Source organism: Quercus lobata, chromosome 4 (assembly GCF_001633185.2).
Source record: "Quercus lobata isolate SW786 chromosome 4, ValleyOak3.0 Primary Assembly, whole genome shotgun sequence".
Taxonomy (NCBI): Eukaryota; Viridiplantae; Streptophyta; class Magnoliopsida; order Fagales; family Fagaceae; genus Quercus; species Quercus lobata.
This window is the reverse complement of record NC_044907.1, coordinates 59,706,934-59,714,284: the sequence shown is the minus strand read 5'-3', so window position 1 is coordinate 59,714,284 and position 7,351 is coordinate 59,706,934.

The window sequence follows — 7,351 nt, the reverse complement described above, 5'->3', positions numbered from 1 at the left end:
AAAATAACTTTCAAACATTGTTATTTTACAATATATTAAATATATATATATATATATATATATATATCATTAAACAAAAGATAGGCATGATATTAGCCATCTGATAAGATTTGTTCATTGAAGTCAACTTTAGAGGTTACATGTAGGTATTACTCAGCAGTCATGGATTAGGGTTCAAGCTAGCATATTCAATTTAAGAGGTAATTGATGTTGTAAACAAATTAATTTCTCTAACAAAAAGGGCTTCTTCTTTTCTTTTCTTCCTTTTCTGCTTCTTTCTATTTCATTTTGTGGTTTGTTGCACACCCATTCGATTTATGAATTACACAATGGGTTTTAAACCCACTACTATCCCTTCAGTCCATAGGTCTTTGGCAAAAATCTTTCACATTGCCATACACTTATGATTCCTGTCGTACATTATATTCGTATATATGTTAAGTGGCTCACAAAGAAATACAAGTACATAACCTGCCCACCGGATCAAAACAAAAATTCTCTAGCTAGCAATGAACATCTCATGCAGAGGAGCCAGCTTCTGAATCGAACAACAATTAATGGAAGCCTGATCCCATATATTGCTTGCTATATAATAGGCAAAGGCCAAGGAATAAATTATTAAATCTCCTATATATCACTATCATAAGGGTCATCAAATAGCCCATGATCCATGGGCTAGCCCAGTAGCCCGCTAACCCACTAGGCTAATGGGTAGCCCAGCTTGGTAATATTGAAGCCCGTGTGCAGCCCAATAGCCCAATGGGACAGGCTATGGGTTGGTTTCTTTACCCATGGGCGTCCGGTGGGCCGGCCCATTAGCCCAACCCAGTAGCCCGACCTGTTAGCCTGACTTATTGCCCAAAATTTATAACAAAATAATTTGGGGGTTAGGTGGTTGAGGGATTGAACTTTAGACATTATAAAAACTTTAAGACCACACACCTAACCACTAAATACTTGGAATGATTGTGATACAATATGCATAATAAATATTTATTTTGGTATTAGTCTAGTGGCTTTGATTTTTAAAACAAAGTTACTAAGATGACTGTTGCCCTACCTCTGTGCCTCTGGAAAGAAAGTCATTCTTTCCTTTGATAAATTCCAATTCTTTCCTTACAAGTTACAATTATAGAAGAAATTCCTTTAAAAAAAGAAAAAAAAAACCTTATCATTGGTTGGAAGAAATTCTTTCCTTAATGAGTTGATATTTGATTCTTCATATATTTCCTTTAAGAATTGATATTTTATTCTTCAAATATTTCCTTTAAGAGTTGATATTTAATTCAATGTACTTATTTATTCTTATCAATAAAAGTTAATTAATCTTATTTTAGTACCTTTTTAAGAGGTATGTCTTAGTATTTTTTTTTAATAGAATCTTTTTAGTAGATTTAATTGTTCAATTTGATAGTTTGTAATAATATATAATTATAATTTTTTTGGTTAAATTTTTATAACCCCATTGAAGACCTGTTAAAAATGCCCATGTGTAACCCATTAAACCCACCTCACTAGCCCAGCCCGCTAAAGCCCAAATGGGCATTGCCCATGGGTAGAGCCATGGGCTAGGGTTTTTTCATCTAGCCCGGCCCGACCCAGCCCATTGACTAGTCAACAGCCCGTTAAGCTCAGCCCATTAAACCCATGGGCCAAGTAAAAATGGGTTGGGCCAACCTAGCCTGGCCCATTGACGAGGCCTCCACTATCATTGACAACCATGGAACATAACCTGCAAGTGTAAACAACAAAAAATTAAGAAACCACTTTAGGTAAATATCTAGGAAGCACATACACAAGCATGGGTATGGGGATGGGTATGACACAAAATTTTTTGACAAATTAGGATAGGACACAACAGTCAGCAGAGATATATATATATGTATATTAATCAATTATCAAATATATTTTTATTTATATTTTTAAATATTATTAAAGATTTATTTTTTCATATAATTTCAAATATATATAAATTAAAGAGTAATAATGGAAATTAATTGAATTCATGATTAATAAATGATGTTTAGAAATCAGAATTTAAACCAAGAATAAAATCCAAAAGAGTAAATAAAATATAACTAAATAAGTGTCCAGGATTTAAACTAAAAATAAATAAAATATAAGTGTCACTCCTGTGTCTTAGTCGTGTCTTTCATTTTTTCAAAAAAAAAAAAAAAAAAAAAAACACTGTGACAAACGTGCAAAAATGTCCTAAACATGTCATGTGTTTGACACAGATACAACACCACAAATAAAATATCTGTATTTCCAAGATAAAGGTTATGAACATTACCTTCAACCACTTCTTAAGAAAATACTTGTTTGCATTAATTTAATAAAAATAAATAATAGAAAAAAGAAGGCACTAAATCAAACTCAAATGACAACGATAAATGACCAATGTAGGACTCAATTTGTAACGACCCAAAATGGTACTGGGTTTGCACATAAAGAGGCTCAAACAATATCATTTGTAGAGCGTGGATTTGAAAGGCTAGGTCTTGGTCACCGGACGATAGTTCGAGTTGGCTCCGGTCAGTGAATCTTGTCCGAGGAGTCTGGGAAGCTCTATGTTCTTATTATCGTCCTCGTTTCTAGGACACCATGGCTGGGAGGACGGGTTGTCCCCCCTTTCTCACTGCCTCTCTTAGCCTTTTATACGGGCATTTATCCTCTTACCAGCGTCCACGTGTAAACTCAATTTCCTAGGACTTAAGACTTGTCCTGTCAGCCCATACCTAAAGTGGTTGGGGATGGTTGTAAAAGCTGAAGAGCATGGCTCTATCAGGTGCAGAGTATTGAATGGCAGTAATAGCAACTTTCCCTTTGTCCTTGGTCGTTATACTATCTAGCGTCTCCTTCTCTATTGACATAGATATTTTATATTTTTTCTCAAACTGTTCCTATACCGTTTTTGCCCTTTCTTCTAGGAGGACCTCGGATATGCCGAGGACAGAATCATCCTTGGCTATGTCTCAAAATTATTTGGATTTTTATTACACATCCTCGGCCATACCCTTCCTCGGCTCAGGCCTTGGGCCCCAATGTAAAAATGGGCCAGGACCACAAATTATCGGGCCCCACAATAGCCCCTCAAAATCTTGCTGTCCGACCTCTTGGTCGGAGAGGAGGGTTTTGGTGATGCCAAGCCTTTATTACGGCTCGTTTAGCTTTGCCCTTCATTAATGTTGGTGTCTCTTCATCTGCTTAGGAAATGCGCCGGGTTATGAGATATTCTTCTAGATTTACACATGATGCACTCCTATCGTTTCAGTGTACGAGGCGCGTCTTTAATAAATTTCCTTTACGAGGCCAATCAAATCTGACAGTTACAGATGACATTGGGGAGTTGAACAGACGCTACCTTACTTGCAGATTCTCCTGGAGATATGTACGGATTAAATGCCACTAAATTCTCCTTCCATATAAGAATCCAAACGAGAGGGTATTCCCTTTGCGTAAAGACTCTTTAACCTTCCTAAAACCTCAACCCTCAACCCTCAAGCTGTGCTCAAAGTTTTCCTTATCAGCATAGCCAAAGCTTATAGTGTGACACATTTGAAATAGAAGTGGGGATGAAAAGATCACATCCCTCTCAGAAGCGTTCTGTCCCTCCGAAACTTAAGATGGCTCGGTCAGGGCAGGGATGGCAGAGACTCAAGATACCTCTCATCCTCCCTTTAGCCAAAATCCGAAGCAGGGGCTCGTCGAGTCAAACTTTTGGTGCGACTGAGCTGAGGTCACTCATTATCAGTACCAACCGCTCTCTCATGAGCATAGCTAACATGGCACCAGCGTGTTAGGAGTCAGGATTTACGCAGGGACAAAGTATCCCTACTTCTTCCTCTCTTCCTTCATTGATGCCTCCTTTTGCCTCCCCTTCTTCTTCTTTCCCATCACCAGATCTATCCTGGTACTTTTCCTTCTTCCTCTTCTTCTCCTCTTCCACTTAGGGAGGTCCTCCTCTCAATATGGGTGCTACTGGGGTAGAATTTGGAAAGATTTCGAAGCAGAGCTTAAAAAGACTTCTGGCTGTTTGCTTGTTTTGTTTTGTTTTTTTTTTTTTATTATTGTTTTTGTAATTCGTTTTCTATATAGGCTTGTTTAAGCCCTTTATTGTACGCTGTAATACCTCTTTATATTAATAAAAGTCAACATAGCTTTATTTTGTATATTCTACCTCTTCTTTCTGAAATAGTTATGCCATGAATAGACGTACTACCATATGACTCTCTTCCTTTTTTTTTTTTTTTTTTTTTTTTAATATTCTGAACGATGCTTAGGGCCGAAATTCCAGTTAATAAAAAGATCTTACTCTGTGCTTACTGAAACTATCTGGCATAATAATGCCGATTTGAACAAATGATACTTAGGGCAGAAACCCTTACTAAGAAAAAAGAAAAGGATATTATGATGAGCTTATTAGAGCTATCGTGTACAATAAAACCAACCTGAAAATGAGTTGTATACCCCAAACTTGAACGAGATGATGGCTGAATGCTCGGTGCCGTGTAAGAAGTAATCATCCGAGGATATATAACCCAAAATGAATAGCCCTCGCAAGTCGCTGAGTGATAAGGCGTTTCGCCATCTTCCTAATGACCTTCATAGCCTTAGCCTTTTCTGGTATTTGGTCCGAGGACTGAGCGACTTAGAATTCTTCTTAAGTAACTGACTTTTCCATAGGTTTGAGTCCGAGGACCATGCAATACCTTGGTTCTGTCCAAAACTTGATTTTTTAAGTAGTTGGTTTCCCCATAGGTTTGAGTCCGAGGACCATGCAATGCCTTGGTTCTGTCCAAAACTTGGTTTTTAAGTAGTTGGTTTCCCCATAGGTTTGAGTCTGAGGACCATGCAATGCCTTGATTCTGTCCAAAACTTAGTTTTTAAGTAGTTGGTTTCCCCATAGGTTTGAGTCCGAGGACCATGCAATGCCTTGGTTTTGTCCAAAACTTGATTTTTAAGTAGTTGGTTTTCCCATAGGTTTGAGTTCGAGGACCATGCAATACCTTGATTCTGTCCAAAACTTGATTTTTAAGTAGTTGGTTTTCCCATAGGTTTGAGTCCGAGGACCATGCAATACCTTGGTTCTGTCCAAAACTTGGTTTTTAAGTAGTTGGTTTCCCCATAGGTTTGAGTCCGAGGACCATGCAATACCTTGGTTCTGTCAAAAACTTGGTTTTTAAGTAGTTGGTTTCCCCATAGGTTTGAGTCCGAGGACCATGCAATATCTTGGTTCTGTCCAAAACTTGATTTTTAAGTAGTTGGTTTCCCCATAAGTTTGAGTCCGAGGACCATGCAATACCTTGGTTCTGTCAAAAACTTGGCTTTTAAATAATTGGGGGAATTAACCCCTCGGCTATGGCGGGGGACCTTGGTTTAGGGGGATTAGCTCCTCGGCTAAGCCCCTAGAACCATCCGTGCTGCTGACGCTACGAAGCGCAGCCCCTAGTGAAGAAACGTAGCCCCTAGTGGGACTTTACGCTAGAACACTACATCCGGCTGTTAGAAATGATGTGAGGGATTGTCTCAACCCACCACCTGTGCCAAGACACAAGCCTTCCCCACAAATGGCGCCAATTGTAAGGACTCAATTTGTAACGACCCAAAATTGTACTGGGTTCGCACATAAAGAGGCCCAAACAATATCATTTGTAGAGCGTGGGTTTGAAAGGCTAGTTCTTGGTCACCGGACGGTAGTTCAGGTTGGCTCCGGTCAGTGAATCTCGTCCGAGGAGTCTGGGAAGCTCTATGTTCTTATTATCCTCCTCGTTTCTAGGACACCATGGCTGGGAGGACGAGTTGTCTCCCTTTTCTCACTGCCTCTCTTAGCCTTTTATACGGGCATTTATCCTCTTACCAGCGTCCACGTGTAAGCTCAATTTCCTAGGACTTAAGACTTGTTCTGTCAGCCCATACCTAAAGTGGTTGGGGGTGGTTGTAAAAGCTGAAGAGCATGGCTCTGTTAGGTGCAGAGTATTGAATGGCAGTAATAGCAGCTTTCCCTTTGTCCTTGGTCGTTATACTATCCAGCGTCTCCTTCTCTATTGACATAGATATTTTAGATTTTTTCTCAAACTGTTCTTATACCGTTTTTGCCCTTTCTTCCAAGAGGACCTCGGATATGCCGAGGACAGAATCATCCTCGACTATGTCTCAAAATTATTTGGATTTTTATTACACATTCTCGACCATACCTTTCCTCGGCTCGGGCCTTGGGCCCCAATGTAAAAATGGGCCAGGACCACAAATTATCGGGCCCCACAACTAAGAACCTTATAACTCAATTGACATTTCTCAGGGTTTTCAATGAAGACGTCTAAGGTTCAAATCTTTATTTCTCGACTATCAAATTATTAAATAAAATAAACTAGTAAATGGATAAATGTCTAGAAATTTGGACTAACCATTAAATTGAGAACACTCCTAAATGAGGTATTGAATGAAAATACCTAAGGGGCATTAAGATATGATATAAGGACAATTATACGTTTACATCCACTATTTATGTAAATTGTGCACAATGTTATACACATTTGTTTAATCTACAATATAAAGTATGCATGAATATAGTGATTCATAAATGTAAAAATATAATTTTTTTTTGTCCAAAATTTAAATATTAATATTATAAATATAATAATTTTTACAACAATTGAATTGGTAAAATTTTATTGATTCTTATCTTAACTAACCATTAAAAATAATTTAAGGCTTACCAAAAATGACATTCGATATCAACAATTATAAAATATTGGTTTCAAAAAAAAAAAAAAAACAATTATAAAATATTTTATGAAAACTTTTGTGGGCACGAAGATGTTGAAACTAAAATGGAAGGAGGGGCAGGCTATAGCCTATAGGGGGATTTGTGTAATAGTGAAAAACTGAGAAATGTGTGTGGTATGGTAGCAGTATAATTGGTAAATTATGGATTTGATCCCTACCCTATACATCATATTTTAATTTGATCCTTAACTTTTTAATTGTGTCAATTTAATATTTAACCTTTTAATATTATGTCAATTTAGTCCATGTAATTATCTTTTAGATTAAAATTGATAATATGTTTAATGACCAAAATAAAAAATTAGCTTCAATTGATGTGACAATAAACTAAAATTTTATTTTGGTCATTTGCCATGTAAGTAATTTTCTTCAAATATATAATGGTAGATACTAAATTGATGTACTAAAAGGTTAGGGACCAAATTGATATAATTAAAAAGTTAAGGACTAAATTAAAATATGGTGTAAAAGTTAGGAACTAAATAAGGTAATTTTCGAATAATTATTGGTATGGACAACGGCCTTGTGCGTAGGACACGTCAGAGGACGCCGACATACGGCA